Consider the following 17,813-nt stretch of genomic DNA (forward strand, 5'->3'; position numbering starts at 1 on the left):
TTAAACGTAAGTGTAGGGCGGCTGAGAGAAAATGGAGGGCTTCTTGTTCATCCTCTGATAAACTGGCCTACTGCCTGCTCCAAAGGCAATACCGGCTCTTTGTCTGCACAAAGAAGAGAGTCCACATTCAAGCCTTTGTCTCTGCGGCATCTAACAACTCAGCCGAACTCTTTAAAATCTGTAAGGAGTTGGCCAACCCTGCTGCAATCTCCACCCCTCCTATCGCCTCCCAGGCTCTTTGCAATGCCCTTGCTTCTCACTTTATCTCTAAAACCCAGGACATCTTGTCCACCCACTCCTCCTCTGCCCCTCCTCTCCGCTCTCTGTCTCTGCTTGCAGACCCTCCTTTAGCTAACCCCCACCAGCTTTCTCCTCATTTCCTCTTTACTCCCCTGATGAGGTCGCTAGACAAGTCCGATATTTGGAAGTCTCATCAAAACACGTTCATCCCTGTTCCTCTAAAACCATTAAGGACCACATTGATACCCTCACTGCGGCCCTTGCTGATTTCTGAAACCTCTCCTTTGCCACTGGATCTTTTCCCTCCCCTCTGAAGCACTCCCTTGGGCATCCTCTCATCAAGAAACCCACAGCTGATCCTTCTTGTCTGACTAACTATCGCCCAATTTCCATTACTCCCTTTTTGGGTAAACTCCTGGAAAAGCTGGTCAGGTGCAACTTGACCCTCCCAGGTACAACTTGGGTCTTTCCTATCATCTATCTCCCTCTCTACCTGTGGTGTTCCCCAGGGGTCTAACCTCTTTCCATGGCTTTTCAACCAATACCTGGCAACTCTCGCCTACTGCATTTCCATCCCCTGCTCAAATTTCCAGTGCTATGCTGATGACACTCAAATAATGTTCAGGCTTCCCTCGGCCACCTCCTCTCCTTCCCTCTTCTCTGATTGCCTAACTGCCATTCAAAATTGGTGTGCCGCCAACAATCTTTGTCTAAATGCCAACAGACTGAGATCCCCCTCATTGGTACACCTTCATCTTCCTTTCCCTTCACTCTCTGGCCAGCCTCCCTTGGCCCTCCTCCTACCCCTAGCTGCGAGGCTAGGAACCTGTGGGTCATCTTTGACTCCACACTTTCCTTCTCCGCCCACATCTCTGACATCTCTAAAAAGTCAAACCTCTTACTGCACCTCCTACATGGTACTCTGCCTTTCCTCTCCTTCCCTCAGAAGCTCATTGTCTTACAAGCTCTGGTTCTCTCTAGGTTGGATTACTGTAACAGCCTCCTTCTAAATCTACCTGCCTCCACTCTCCACCCTTTACAACTAATTCAGAACAGGACTGCAAGACTTTTCCTTGGCCTCAAACCCTGGGATTGTATCTTTCCAGCTTTGAAAACCCTTCATTGGCTCCCAGTGGATGCAAGGATTACATTTAAAACCATCTGCATTGTCCACAAGGCTTTCTGGGGCCTGGGTCCAAAATACCTTTAACTATCCCTCCGCAAATACCTCCTCTTCGAGCCCTTCACTCCTCCACTTCAAAACCCACTAGGGTCAGTCGTTTTTCAAAGAAACAAACTGTGGGTAGATCTCTGTCTTCGGCTGGGGCCTCCCTTTGGAAAAGCCTCCTTGCCACCTTGAAAACTGAGGAGAACCATCTCTGCTTCTGGAAGCATCTCAAGACCTTCCTCTTCGCTTCTGCCTTTGCACCTCTTCTCCCCTGCCAATCTGTTTTTCTCTATTGGCACTGTGCACCTGGTCACCCTCTATCCTTCGGGCCCAGGTACCTGCGCACTGGTGTCTGTATCTGTACCCATACAATCCTCCACCCACTTTTCTTCTGCACTTATCAGATATACCCTATCTGCTTAACCTAGCACTTGCCACTTTCTGGCTGCACTACCACCATTTATCACTGTTATTTATTTATTTATTTGTTTTACTTATTATTATTTATTCTGTCTCTCCTCTGCTCCACACTTTCGACTTCTCCTCCCTTCCATGCACTTTCCCCCTTTTCCCTTTCCCATGCACTTGAACGTTCTCAATGTCATTGGGCCTAGTAAGATCCTTGTTTATGTTCTCCACTGTTGCCTTCCCTTCACCTGGTCGCACTCTGAAACACTTGTGTATGAGCGCGATATAAATAAAATATCATATCCTTGACTCACATAACAGGAGACTGTGTTTCGGCCTGTTTTGCAGCATTTAATTGTCTTGAATTAAGAAACTTGACACTCATGGTGTTCTTTCTTGCGCCTTAACCATCGCTGATTCAGCTTCTCACGTTCACTGTTCTTCAAGGATAGATAACTGTTTCTTGGCCGCTCCATCCTTTGACACAAGGTCAGACAGCTATTCCAGGCCTTTCCTCGATCTTCAGCTGCTTTCTCACTGCGACACACCTTTCTGATCCTTCTTTTTTCATGGGTCTGAGTTTACTAAATATTTGACACTGATGTCCACATTTTATATAATGGCAGCACCGCCTGCAGTATATTCACTACATATAGCCAGCCTTTATGATTACTTAATCTACTTGCGTTGCTGCATCTGTACAGTTATAAAACATCTTGCATTTTCTGCAGTGCTTTTCACACATGCAATCTTTATTCGGCATATGAAAGTTTACTCAATTCTTTACTCCGTCATCAGATTCTATAAGGTGTATGCATCTTCTTCTTCAACCATTCTTCTCAGTTCATCACACTAATTTCTTGTGACGTCACCAGCCTCTTTTTCTCTCATCTTCATATTCTTTCGGGGACCTCCTTTAAGATATTGTCATCTCTGCGGCATACCTCATAGAGGGTCTTCTCAATGGATACCGTTTCTCAAAGACTCTCAGTGGAATTGGCACAAACACTGGTGTTGTGCATGTCCTGATTTCCAGTTTCCAACATATAGAAAGAATGGAGGCGGGACTTCCTGCAGAGGCATTCAGCTGCTCCTCTACACCCCCTCTCTGGTAGATTCATCATCCACTCCCTCATTAGTCTTCACATTTTAGTACCCTCTCTTGAAGAAATGCTTATTTGGAGTCAAGATCTTTACTACTCCATTTAGAGATCCTGCTGATTTTACATGTTCATCAACACTCCAGGTCATGCAGCTGCACTGTCCATTCGGGCTACATTAGATCCATTGTCCCACATACTTCTTATGGTTCTTTGGATACAGGAACTTCGTTCCCTCGGGTGCTACAATGCTGGCTTCTACATATTTTCTGATCTCTTCATCTGTCAATTCCTTTGTTCCAAAGCCTGACTCAACATCGATCATGATCTTCATTCCTACTGCTTTCCTTGATGTCTTCTTGCACTGTGTAATTATTATCCTAATCACACAGAATCCAAACATTATCATCACCAATACTGCTCCCAGGAACTTGAAGATATTCGCCATCCATTGTGGATCCCAGGAGAGGATAGATGCAAACCAACAGTCATCTGCAATATCTTCTGTTTCATCTTCCATTTTGTCATGTAGATTCATCAGCGACGTTATGGCCTCTGTCAAGGTCCCATTCTCGTCATCACGAGAAAGTATTAACATGCAATATGATTCTCAGATTTTGGCGCAAGCTCCTCCATCCGTTGCTGTGATCATATCAAGGGCATATCTGTTCTGTAGGGTCATCAATCTTATAGCCCTCAGTTATTCCACGATAGCATTGAATCCCTTTATGGTGGCATTGATTGTCTCCAGGACCTCCTAGCGAATGATCTGTAACCACTTTGCATTCACCATCGTCTGGATCCCAGGCATAAAGATAGTTTTGAATACAGCTGAAGTCTGGCTGAACAACCTGTGCTCGTATGGAATAGCATCAAAGATTTCTATCGATTTAGCAGAGAAATAATTCTCCCTCCTTGCTCGGTTGAGGAATTCAAGTGATCTTCTTATCCTCAAATGGGTATCTGCTTTTGGAAATTCTCCAAAGTTTAGGTCACTCTTCGGAATCACCAATGCTGAAACATGAATAAGCACTATAGAACACATCCCTCCGCAGTCTTTGGGCAGCTTCATGTAGGCTCTGGACCCACAAGCACAATAGTGGTCCATCAGAACTACTGTCCCATCCTTCATGCCTGGCACATCAAAAATTCAGCCACACTGGTGATTTTCTTTAACTTTCCATGTGCCATTATTCCTGAAACACAATGATGCACTTGCTAGAGTTATTATCTGCAATGGTCCTCCTTTATCGTCGACCCATGTCAACAACTTTGCAATCTTCGACAGTGATTCTTGCATTCGTTCTCTGCAGTTGCTATAACTGGTTCATAAAATACAGTTAATGCTGCTGCTTTACACACAATCAGGCCTTCAGACCATCCTTCTGGAGTAAGCACTGTTCCTTTGATTTTCAATTGACCTCTTTCCCAGCATCTCCGTATTTCTTCTTTATTCTTAACCTGACAATTTAGCATCTTGTTTTCTCCATCCGGATTTCTGTTCCACTCATTCCAGGCTGTTCATATATGATCACTAGATTCCTTGTTTCTGGCTTTTCTCTTGTCTTCAAATCTTGAAGATAGTTATCTTCTCTTTGAGATGTCTCTTTAATAATCCATAGCAAGGATACTGTTCTGCCTTGAAACTGTCCTCTTGTCTGGCAGAGTGTGAGATGTGTCAAGCAATGATCCCTTTGCACTGGCACTTCTTTAGCTATGAATAGCTTAGAGGTTCCCATGGCATACGGTATCAAGGAACACACATAGCAGCTCTCCTTAGATGTCCTTTCTCCTACTCTTCTCATGTGCTGGTACCACATGTTATTACCCAGGTGTACTGAACTATCTAGATATGTGTTTATCCTATCATTGTCTTCCTCTGCATTTCTCCAGTGTCTCTTTAGTAAAATATTTGCAGCCCATGGAAACAACTCTAAAGCATATTTATGCTAGGGAGAAAACACTCAGGCTTTGGCTCATTGGTAATGGGCAAATCTACAAGAGTCCCTGGAGTGGGGAGAATCAAATGGACTTCTGCCTTTTTTGTTCCCAAAGTATAAAAAATGTGAATCATGAGAGACAAAGCGTAACTGTGCATATGTATATCACGAACCAACGCAATAATCCCACCACTTATTCCACTCTTGAACTTCTTGAGCTTGCTCATTCTCTGAAATCGTGTTAACTTAAACATTTCTCATTTTTGCTGCAATTTAAGGAGGGAAAAACACTTTTACTCAGGTAACTGTAATAGATTTGGTAGCTGCAGTAATTCCTCTATGATTGCAATGAGCAACCTTCTGATTACAGGGCCATTCTTAAGATCCTGTAAAAAAAAAGTGTGGTTATCCACATCTCTTCTAACATGGCCATATAAGTTCTCTGGGTGTCCATGGTTTTCTGGGTATTGGTACTTCAACAGGTGTTGTTCTTCTGATAGGCACTGGGCAGAGCCCTTCCGCGGCTCTCAGCTGGTTTATTTGTTCATCATATGTCACATATTTTGGTGTGAATGTTCCTGGTACTTCAAAATGGGCGATGGGAGTGCAGGCTTTATTTGGGACCTCCTCTACAGCAGTCATGCGTCAGAATCCAACGTTGTGAGCCTTAGATGGCTCATCTCTTCAGGTGCACTGCAGGAGCAGTGCACCCTGGCCCTCTGCCGCATATCATTGATGCGAGGTAAGCCCAAACAGTGCTTTAGCAGCATGTGTAGCGCACTGTACACCTGGCGTCATCCAAGGGCCAACCCCCCCTATAATTCACCATAATGTTCGTGGCTTGATTTGGTCACGGCACGGACCCTAATCTGTGCATTTATTGCACTTATTGCCCCAACACCTCATTTTGCCGAAGGAAGTAAGATGAACACTAAGATGGCCGCCGCTGCTTCGTGACCATGATACAACTGCAGCCCAGTGTCATCTGCCCAATCAGCTGGCTGAGCTTTTATCGTCCAATAGGATGCACCGGCAGGCATAAACCGGCACCCCAAACAAAGGCACCACACTAAAGGCGCCTGTCCTCGGCCTGTCCGGAGCTGTCTCAAACCTCGGCCAGAATCTATGCCCGTCTCCTGCGGTATCTGTAAGTACTACTAGACTGACACCCTTCTGACTCGATTGCCTACCAAGCATCCAAATCCTGGCCTGATCAAAACTGCATCCTAAGCGGGTCAACCCATTATACTCTATTGCTTGCCACCTGACTGTTTTCTTTACTTTGTACTCACGCCTACTGCTATAATAATTGACACTCCTTACTTGTAATCATAGTTAGCAACCTCCACAGGGCCTCTCTTCTAAGCTTTAGCTTGCATAACTCGTATTCTTTCCAGCTGGCAATTGTGTTGCTCTTATTATGAACCATATCATTAACGACTTTTCCTGCAACCTTTATGCGTCAATAAGACAAATGTATGTTTAGTCCTCAAAGGAGGTCACTCCCGAGCCCCATCTACTGCAGGTGCCTACGTGCTGGATTTATCATAGCCCGCATTGAGTATACTTAGTCCCAAAGACTGAACGCAGATATCCTTTATACCTGCCTAAAGTCAAAAACCTATTGCTAGACTAAAACTACTGAGCATATAATTGAATCTCTTCTATGCCAGGAATCTGGATAATGCATATTTGATAAAACTATCTGCTGACTTTAACCATGCCCTTTTAGCCCACACTACGTCGGCAACCACTGTATTTGTATTGTGTACTTCATTTTCAACGTCCCTAGGGCATCACTTCATGCTCTGCAGCAACTCATCTTAACTGACACATTGCTTAATGTAATATTTGTACCTGTGTGCTGCTATGATTGCCATTGAGTCTCCCCTCTCTGCAACTGCCCCCCTCCACATACATGCACCTTTGCTTGTACGGTATCTATCTATCAGACTATGCCTATGTCAAATTTAGTCTACTGTGATTATGTCAAATGCAGACGATTGTAGCCCTCCATATTTATACTGATTCTGGCCCGACCTAGCCCATGCCTACTAGTTACTAACCTGTGCCTTTTCGAGCCATCACATTGCAGCTTGCACCAACTGCCCCAGTGACTTTTGCACGCCTACGACTCTATACCCTAAACTTAGCTGAACCTTAGGCTGCCCCTGAACCAATGACATGATGTTATTGAATGCTACATACACCTAGTACGACATTGCACCCATATATCGCACAACACCCCAGAGGTGTGACCATACAACAAATAATATGCACACCATAAAGATTCATCTAATTTACACACTCTTCACCCTAGTCTGGGCCACAATAATAATGAACTGCATCAATTCCACACCCTGCCCTCTACAGGAGAGAAATGCCTGACTCAGAGCAAGATTGCCACGGATTTATGATCCTAAAATCAAAAGATCTAGACCCCAGATTATCATGCACAACCCCCTTGCCATCGACCTCAGCCCATCTGCTTCAGCTTCTGAAATACTGCAAAAAACTCAGACCCACCGCATTACCTATTCTCTCTACAACCAAAAGAGAACCAAGCACCTCAAACAAGACCTATCCAAGAGTGTAATAAAAAGACAACTATTTCAGGAGCCCTCATCAATGTGAGATCCCTCATTGCGCATACCACCTAAATTGCCTACATACTTACTATGGACGACCTAAAGTTATGTCTGTCACTGAGTCTTGGCTTCATGATGCAGCAGGTCCCGCATTAATGATCGCCATACCAGACAATTTCCATATACTCAGAGTCGACAGACCTAACACTAGAGGAGGTGGCCTTGCTATCATAGCCAAAACTAAATTGGCATTAAGACTAACTTTACCACCTGAAATTAAATCTTGTGAATTACTAACAGCCAAACTACCCATTTCCAACAATAGTACACTAACCATTCTCCTAGCGTACAGACCACACGGACCTATAGGCACCTTTGAGGAAGACCTCTCCAGTCTCCTCACTAATAATATAAAGGACTCCACAGAGCTCTTATTATTAGTTGACTTAAATCTGGGCTTTAATGATGCTGAGGACAAACAGGCCCAATCCATTGAAACCATTTTAGCTGAACATGGCCTGACCCAAAAAGTCCTCGCTCCAACACACATAAAAGGACGCACATTAGACTGGATAGCCAATTTGAACTGTTCCATCACCCTTTCTAAAATAACCCCTCAAGTTTGGACTGATCACCATGTTATTGGTTTTTCATCCACTTTAGAGCTTCAAAAGTCAGTTACTCACGAAACAGTACCACCATTCCCAACAAGAAGTAAAAAAGAAATTACTGTTGAAAAACTGCTCCCTCTCTTCTTACCAGCACTCCCCGTTAACACTAATAATTCTGACCCAAACACGCTAGTTGAGACCTTCAACAACACCATGTCCAAGGCCTTGGACACAAGCGCCCCAGTCAAACTACGTAAAAGTAAACAAAAATCCCACCTCAATACGTGTTTCACACCCCACCTCAAAGAACTACAGAATCAAAAAAGAAAACTTCAAGCTATCTGGAGACACTCACCAATGGCTGAGAACAAAACACTACTATCTAACCTTGCCAATAAATATAAGAACGAAATAATTCAAAATAAAAGGAACACATTTAATGATAGAATCATTAAGGCCAACTCCAATTCCAAGGAGCTCTTTACTATTCTCCGGGAAATGGAAAATCCTACTGCTCCCACAGATAATGTCCCGAAAGAAAAACAATGGTGCATCAGCATCCAAAATGCCTTATCAAATAAAATAGTGACTCTACAGACAAAAATAGCAAACAAAAAAGCATCCCTGCACTCCACAGAGACACTCACCACCCCATTGGTAGATACACTGTGTATCGACAAACCTTTTAGGTTTACTAATATTTCCATACTGGAAACAGAAAAGGTTATATTATCCCTGAAACCGTCCAACTGCCAGGGTGATAGTTGCCCTGCACACATTATCAAGGACGCAGCTAGAGATATAGCACCCTTTAATCTCTAAGCTAATTAATGCTTCCTTCAACTCAAGCATTGTCCCCATGAACCTCAAAGAGTCCTGGGTATTACCACTCCTTAAAAAACAGACTCTAGATCCGGCTATCCCTACCAACTATAGGCCCATTACTACGGTCCCATTCCTCCTCAAAATCATTGATAGAGTAGCATACCTCCATATTCAGAACTACTTGGAGAGGCGAACCAATTACTAGGAGCTCGACAATCTGGATTCAGACCACAACACGGCACTGAAAAGGCTTTAATTGACCTCATGACACAAATCGACGAGTTGAAGGATAAAGCTAAAACAGCTATGCTGCTCCTCCGTTACCAATCGGTAGCCTTTGACCGGGTGGACCATGCAGTGTTATGCAAACACCTAGCGCCAGCTGCCCATTTCTCAAGTGAAGCTATAGCCTGGGTACAATCCTTCCTAGCTAACCTTACAATGAGAGTGATCTCCCCTTTAGCTTCAGCAGATCCAATACAAATTTCCTGTGGTGTCCCACAAGGATCATGTGTCTCAACGACAATGTACAAAATGTTTACTAAGCCACTCTTCGACAAACTTGACAGGCTGTGTGTCACTTATACAAACTATGCCGATGACATCCAGATCCTCATACCCCTATCTGGCAACTTTGTCGAAGATACGGCTCTGGTAAATAATACATACCTCCTCATTCAGGCATGCATGGCCTCACACGGCCTCTGCCTAAATGACGATAAAACTGAGATCTTGATGTTGGGCTCTGACTCCAACCTCAAAAAACGTAGCCCCAGTTACACTGCCAATTAACATTGACGGCAACGTTATCAAAGTAGTAACCGAGGTAAAAACATTAGGTTTTTACCTTGATTCCACATTATGTCTCAAAAAACAAGTCAGGTCCATGGCTTCCTCTACAGCTTATACCTGTAAACGGATCAGGGCCTGCAGACCTTACTTATCCAAAATCAATTGTATTACGCTAGCCAATGCACTAATAATGTCTAAGCTTGATTATTGTAATGCCCTATAGGTAGGTGCCAACAAAAATATCATAAACAAAATGCAAATACTGCAAAATAATGCCCTCAGAGCAGCCCTGAACATACCCCATAGAGAGCATATATCCAATATCAGGAAAGACCACCACTGGCTAAGAATTTGCGATAGAATACTCTTCAAAATGGTATCCCTTACTTTCAAAGGACTTAACAATGCAACGCCCCCCTATATCTCCACCAGACTGACCAGAAGAACCTCCACTCACCACACTAGAGCCTCCAACCATCTTTCCCTAGAAATTCCTAGATTCAGATTATCTAAAGCTGGAGGAGCTAGCTTCCCAGTCAAAGCTGCACGTGCCTGGAATGCACTATCCACTGCCCTGAGAGAGGATCAGCCCTACGCTAGATTCAGATGCAACCTGCTAATCTGGCTCCTGTCTAAGGACTTCTGATAAACCTACACCTTCTACTGAACACCACCCTGGACACTGATCTGCTCTTTATGTACCGTGTATTCTAGACTATCTTCCTACCTTCTCTTTCTATGTACCTTGTATATTTATATATATGTAATGCATACATTGTAATAATCATGTACTGTAACTAAGCTTAAATATTCTTGTAACTGTTGCGCCCTGCTACCTGAGGGCTTGGTATGCACAATCAAATAAATAAACTAAACTAAACTAAACATGCTCGCCCTCTGCCACTGGCTCAGCTACAAAGGTGGCAGGGTTCACTATTTTACATCTGAAAATTTTAATCGCTAGGTTTGAAATTATCGCTGTGTTAGCAGAAGCACTCTGGGATGTCAATGTACCTTTGGGTTTCTCTAATATGACAAACAAAGCATGTTCTACAAAAAGCATCATAGAGCAGCCCATTAAAATATTTGTAGACTTCTCAAATGCGAACGCGGCAGCTGCCAATGTCTGTTTGCAAGGAAAGTGACCCTTCATAACTGGGTCTAGAATCCCACTATAATATGCTAGAGGCTTGTACCCCAATGAGGTCCTCTGTGTAAGCACTGCAGTCATTACTGTCCCATTTGTGTGCGAAAATAAGAGAAACTCCTCAGCACAATTGCGAATTCCTAAAACAAGAACTGTGCAAATTGCTTTCTTCAGCTCTTCAAAACTTTCCTCCATTTCCTCAGTTTATTCTGTTCTATCCTTGTGTGCCTGTGCTGTCATTAAAGCCTGCAAAAGGGGTCTTTTGTACGAACTATAGTCAAACACCCAGGCTCTTACATAATTACATAGCCCCAAAAACTGTTGCATCTGCCTCACCGTGTGCAGTTTCGAATTTTCCATAATCGCCTCAGCTCTTTCAGTTGTCACTCTCTTTCCTTCATGTGAAATCAAATGGGCAATGTATAACACCTCTTCTTGACAATACTGCAGCTTCTCTTTGTCTACCTTGTATCCCTTGTCTGCTAGTAAAGTCACTAACTGAATGGAGTCCTGCCTGCACTCATCTTATGTGGTGCTACAAATTAATATGTCATCTACATACTGTATCACAGCACTCAAAAACAATATTGCCTAGGTCCATATGTAAGACTCTGTTAAAGATTGATGGAGGCTCACAGTACCATTGGGGCAAACGAGTGTGTTTCAGACGAGTCTGGCGAAATGTAAATGAAGTCAAGTCTTGTGAGTCTTTGTGCAACAGGATTGGGAAAAACACATTTTTCAAATCGATCACTGAGAAATATCGAGCTTCTACTGCTATACTTCATAGTATCGTCACCGGGTTAGGAACTAAAGGAAACTCTGCATCTGCAATCTGGTTAATCAGTCTCATGTCCTGTATGAATCTCCACAATCCTCCCTTTGATTTTCTCACAGGGTACACTGGGGTGTTGCACAATGATTCTGATGGCACCAAGATACCTTGTTCCATCAGTTCTGAGATAGTCTTAAAAATACCCTCATCCGCCTCTCGAGACATTGGGTACTGTCTTGCTCGAAGTAAAATTTCTCCTGGTTTCAGCTTTATTTTAACTTCCCCTATCCTCTTTAATAGACCTACGTCATAAGGGCCTGTAGTCCATAAGGCGGTTGGCACCCACTCCAAGTATTCGTCAAAAAAATGCTGAGCACTGCCGCATTATCGCCATTCACAGTGGGATCTCCCTTTTCTGTATTCTAATCCAATATGTGATGCTCATAAAGAACACTACTTCATCATCTGTTGGGTCATCTCTAAACATGTCATTGTTGGTGACGTCAGTCAACCTACTTCCTTCTTCAAAAGCTATCACTGTTCTCCATGGTCTACCCTCATCAGCCGTTCCTTCGAGCATAGCCATTTCCCCTCGTACTATGGCTGCATCTAATTCTATTGAGAGGGTCTGTCCCCCCTCTTCCTCCATGGGTATCTGTGAATTAAACAAAAATTAATCAGGTATTCTCATAGTTCTTCCCACTAAGCCAGGTAGCCATGTCACCCCATAAAGAAAACCCTCTGGCTCTATTGGAACGCATCTCAGAGCCATTTGCCCTGTGAATTCCAATATAAATGTGCCCACCTTCATGTAATGTATTCCAGGAGTCGAACACACTATGCCTTTGTCAGTAAAAGAAATTGTCATGCTTAGTTTTGTCATCAAATCTCTTCCCAAAATATTAACTGGACTCTACCATTCATACAACCATGGAACGGACATGTCACACTTTCCTATAGAGACTGGTAATTCATCAGTAAAAGGAACACGACTCGTAGCTCCAGAGAACCCTTGAGCATTAATGGCATTTACAGACATTGGATATTTTCCCTCTTTCAAACATGAATGAGTAGCCCCAGTGGCTACTAAAAATGAAAAAGATTTGCCTCCTATAGACACATCGACCCTTGGTTCCTGTTTGGGGTCTGGTGTCACTGATAGTACTGAACACATCGTCACCCTGTGAGCTGTCCTATTGTAGATACATGGATACCCCTGTACCTGTGGAAGGATTTCCTCCCTCCATAGTGAAACCCCCTCTTCTAGGAGTCAATAACTGTGTTGTGTTCGCATTCTGCTGTATTTGCATAGGGGCGTGCTGCGATTGCCCTTGCAGTGGATTCATTTGTGCTTGTTGTGGTTGGTGTGCCTGTTGCATTTGCAGTGTTTGTGTCTGACACATTGTCTGTTCTTGGGCAAACCCTTCCCTAGCTTGTGAGCTATATGCTGGAGGATAAGCTGTCCCCCCTCTTGAGAATTGACCATTCCGTGCATACCCTTGGCTCCCGCATGCGCATGCAATGTGCCCTGTAATCCCACAAGTACAACATACAGGGGGAGCCTTTCTAACTAGTCCCCCTTGGTTGAACCCTCCCTGCGCATTCTGATTCTCATTCTGTGCGTTCTGAAAACCCCCCTTTATTGTTTTGGAATCCACCCCTTCTTCTGTATCACATGCCTCTACCTTGTGGTACAAACCCATTGCATCCTTGGTCCATCAGGTGCTGATTATTTGCCTGCGATTTACCCGCTACTTGCTGCATTCCTAGTCCTTCTCCGCTTGTCAATACCACCCCTTTTACAGCATATTTTGACAATTTCTTCTGGACTAGTTTAGCTTCCTGAAGTTTCCTAGCCCCTTCTCTCTTCTTGATTTTCTCCTGCAACAGTGGACAGTGATGCACTATTGTCAACTGTATTTCTGCCATGGCTTTGCTTCCATTCGCAGTTGCTTTTTCATTCGCCTCTGTACTTGGTCGGGCAACCCTTGACATAAAATGTGGTAAAATAATGCAACCATTTTTCCCACGGTTTCCTCTTTGCAAGAGTCCAGCGCTATCGAATGTCCTGAATGTAAGCAAGAGGATCTTCATCTTCTTTCATTTTATGTGTCAAGATTGCACCCATGTTTGACGTGTCAGGATACTGTACCCTGAGAGCCCTCCAGACATCTGCTCTACAATTATTAAACAGCGCTCCACTGTGTGCAGTGTTCTGTGCTGTCACACTTGAATAGCCTGCTTTCTTCCAAATGTCATCAGCTATTTCCCCAAGAATGGCTGCTAAGAGACCTTTGATGTCCCCTATTGCTAGCATGTTTCCTCCTGTCATTTTTTCCAATTCATAAATCCATTTTTCCCTGCCCATTGTCAAACTCGGGAATTTGCATCTTAAATCATCCCTATCCATCTGTGGTTGTGGAATATACAGCCGTCACGCTCCCCCTTTTGCCAATAAGGAAACTGTGTGAAGCCTAACCCGCAATCGGCTTCCAGCATCTGCCTATCCATAGTAGGGACAATGGTTCCTGACTGCCTCCTCCCTGGCAACAATCTTAACCTGCTCACATTTGGCGGTGATTCTCCCTTCTCACTATACAATCGTCCTTTGGGATGCTCCAGATAAGCTATGGGATCTGGCATGCTATTCTTTGGTTGCTCTAGATTGGACCATGTTACTTCATTGTCTGCCTGCAGGCTTCCCTCCGGGGCACATGTATCTCCTCCCTCCTTCCCACGGAACGATTCTTTTTCTTCGTCTGACATATCTAGTCCCCAACTAGTGTGACTCTTGTCCCCTTCTCCCTTATCTAAGGTCAGTCTGCGTAGGGATAAGGCTCTAGGCTTGAGGCTGAATGGATTTTCTTCTTCGTTTCGTGGTTGGAAGACCAGGGTTCGATCTCCCTTCCCTGATTTAGTACCTTCCTTTAATTCTTGATAGGCTTTATCGATCCTGTCTCCGATGTTTCCTATACGACAGTTCTCTTCTAAGGCTACTCTAGATGGTCCTGATGTTGCTCCCTGTAACGGGAAGAACTCCTCTATATTGCCCCATCGTATTGCTGGACTTGGTTCCATCAGCTCCTTTTGAATGAGGTCAATATCGCGCTCGGATGTTTTCTCTTTCGTTCTAATTCTTCATTTAATTCTCTTCGCTTTCTTGCCTCCCATCTAACTCTCTCCTTTCTTGTTCTTCTCTTTGTCTCTGTATTCTTTCGTCCTTTAATTTTTGCACTTCCTCCTCTTCTCTTTTCTTTTCTTGCAATACCATTCTTCTATTACTCCCTGCCTGTTGCCATGCTTCCTTTGCTCCTCTGTCCTTTCTTTTTCTTTTGTTGCTCCTCCTGATACATCTGTTCTTGCTGATGTTTGCTCTTTCTTTTATGCTCATCTTCTTTTAATCTATTTTCTCGTTCCCTGTCTTTTCTATCCTGTTCGTCCTGATCTTCTTTTTGCCTCACTTCCTCAATGCTTTTCCCATCTAGCTTGAGCAGTATCTGTCCTCCCATCTGTTCATTCTGTACAAGTGTACCCTCGTCAGCTTTATCCTTCTGTCCTTTCCATCTGTTAATCACTTGTTCTCTCAATCTATCTCTGTCGATATATTCAATCGCTTTCTTTTCTCTTCTTTGCCCTGCAATATCTTAAAGATCTCCTCTTTTCTCTTACTGTCCTCTGGACAGTCGTCACTGCTATGAGGGGGTGGTTCATATATCGGATAACTATACCCCATCACCACTTTCCCTTCCTTTAAAGGATACAATCCCATTTCATCCGTACTATTGTTGTTTACTTCCGACGAGGTAAGGGGAGCTAAGGGCTCAACACCTTCCTCCTTACACTGATTAAGCATCCACTCCTCAGGTGGTGGATCTTCGCTCTCTTCCTGGTACATCTTCCAGAACTCTAAAATAGCTAACCTTTTCTCTAATTTCTTTCCCCTGTACACAGCGTGCAAGAATGTGGTCATGTGTTGCAATACTGCTTTTGACAGTGATCCCCCTTGTGGCCATGGCATGAACATCTTCTCTGCCGTGCCTTTCACCCATTCCACAATATACTGTTTGAGCTTAGGCATGTGCTTTGGAATGTCTTACATAAATGCATTAGAGAAGTAATGTTTCCCGTTGCGACGAGTCTCAATTGACTGTCAATCCTTACCAGCGTTTACAAAATACCTTTATAAAAACAACAAATATGAGCGTGCTCCAACAATCGCCAGTCAAACCTTTATCTCTCCAAATGTCTCTGTCTACCTCTGGATTGGTACCAACCACTTCCCTAGAGAGATAGTATAACTTTTTAACCTCGTCTCAGTTCTCATACAACAGTTTGTGTCGCTCCTCGACACCTTAATTCAACACAAATTCATACACAGACAGAAAAGTCGACTCTTTACATGAAAACCTTAGTGATCACTTTAACTCTCTGCCCCTATTAATACCCTAATTTACAGAGTATAGATTGTCACTTTATGCAGACTTGTCCTGCACATAGCCTAGTTTACTCCAATTGGAGTGTGATACAACCTCTTCTACATCCACTTGGGTTAGGACTCTTGGGCCTTCTTATCTCTTTATCTCTCGTTTTACACAAAACAAATCTTCATTTACTCCTGTTACTTCTCGTTACTTTTTTAAATTACCACAATCCCATCCCCTCAGTTTGCCATTCCCTTTAGTCTACTCACCATTCGCTCGTTTGGCTAGAAGCCTTCGATATTGACTTCTTCCTCCAATCAACCACTTTCGCCTCCCATCCGCAAAGCGCCTGTGGAAACCAGGCAGGGATTTCGTCCAAAGAGGGACCCTGCCCACTGTCTCAATTTTACTTGCAAGTTTTCTATTTGGCTGTTCTCCACAGGAAACCCTGCAATTTGCCGGGTAGGATGTGCGATCATCTGAAACTCTGGAGTCAACAGGTCAATGGGTCTGAACCATCCGACAATGCTACGACATGAACCAACCCTTAGGAGGCCCTTTAAATCAGTAACACGTCATACTCAGGATGGGATGCTGAATAACTGTTACAAAGCGCCTGTGGAAACCAGGCAGGGATTTCGTCCAAAGAGGGACCCTGCCCACTGTCTCAATTTTACTTGCAAGTTTTCTATTTGGCTGTTCTTCACAGGAAACCCTGCAATTTGCCGGGTAGGATGTGCGATCATCTGAAACTCTGGAGTCAACAGGTCAATGGGTCTGAACCATCCGACAATGCTACGACATGAACTAACCCTTAGGAGGCCCTTTAAATCAGTAACACGTCATACTCAGGATGGGATGCTGAATAACTGTTACACCATATAATAAGACTGACTTAGAAAGTTGGCAAAAAGTCTCTCCCGACTGTTTTATTTTCAATTGTCTAAAATAGGGAGTTACAACGGAAATCATTGTACATTCGGTTGCGCTCTCAATCATTTGCTTAAAAAACACATTTATACTACAAAAATGTATCATACGTGATGTCATACTACGTGGCAAACAAGAGAACCTACAGGGGGTTGTGATTGGCAGGGGAACATCTAAATATACTTTCTATATAGGGAAGGGTTGGGATTGGGTCTCTACAATCAGCTTGTTCCCTTCTGGAACAATCTGCTCACTAGCAGGACGTAAGCTGGTACACCAGGTGCCAGTGGGTGAACTTGACTGTGTCTCCCAACCCAATTAGCCCAACATCTCACGTCACTCATGCCATCTGCCGTTCAGATTGTCTTTGAACTTGTCCTTGCAAAGTATCATTGCTCCTGAGAATAAAAGGGAGTATAGGCACACTCTTATCATAATTCTGGTCTGTGCGCCCAACTCCTGTTTCCATCCTTGACTCACTTGACAGCAGACCATATTTCGGCCTGTTTTGCGGCATTTAATTGTCTTGAATTAATAAACTTGGCACTCATGGTTTTCTTTCTTGCACATTAACAAGGGCTGATTCCGCTTTTCACTTTCACTGTTCTTAAAGGATAGATAACCGGTTCTTTGCCGCTCCATCCTTTGAGAGCAGGCCAGACAGATATTGCAGGCTTTTCCTCGATCTTCAGCTGCTTTCTTACCGTGACACAGCTTTCAGATCCTTCTTTCTTCATGGGTCTGATCTTACTAAATATGTGACACTGATGTCGAGATTCTATATAATTGTGGCACAGCCTGCAGTCCGTTCACTACGTATAACCAGCCTTTATGATTACTTAATCTACTTGCATTGCTGCATCTGTAC

The sequence above is a fragment of the Ambystoma mexicanum genome, chromosome 13, assembly GCF_040938575.1.
Source record: "Ambystoma mexicanum isolate Mex_15411 chromosome 13, UKY_AmexF1_1, whole genome shotgun sequence".
Taxonomy (NCBI): Eukaryota; Metazoa; Chordata; class Amphibia; order Caudata; family Ambystomatidae; genus Ambystoma; species Ambystoma mexicanum.